This window comes from Penaeus monodon, chromosome 28 (assembly GCF_015228065.2).
Source record: "Penaeus monodon isolate SGIC_2016 chromosome 28, NSTDA_Pmon_1, whole genome shotgun sequence".
Classification (NCBI taxonomy): Eukaryota; Metazoa; Arthropoda; class Malacostraca; order Decapoda; family Penaeidae; genus Penaeus; species Penaeus monodon.
Window position 1 is genome coordinate 7775418 of NC_051413.1, and position 328 is coordinate 7775745.

Here is a 328-nt window from a genome sequence, read left to right on the forward strand (position 1 = left end):
GCCGATTGACCCTGATGTGCTTCCCCTGAATTACACATTTTTCCAAGGCTAGACCCGAGGCCTCATGAATATTCCTTCCAGAAAACATCCCTCATTCGTGATAACGCGCTGGAGCTGTCACGGCGAAAGAAAACCAACCCTTCCATTGTCTCAAGTTGCCTGATCTGTATGTCACAAGTACTGAGGTTGAACAGAATTGACATCTTGACTTTTTACCTGAGGTCAGTTTACCAAAGAGTAATCAAACTTTATTCAGTCACAACGATGGTTCTGAGATACCGACCTTTATTATCTGATTATCATGTGAACATTAGAAATTTAGAAATGG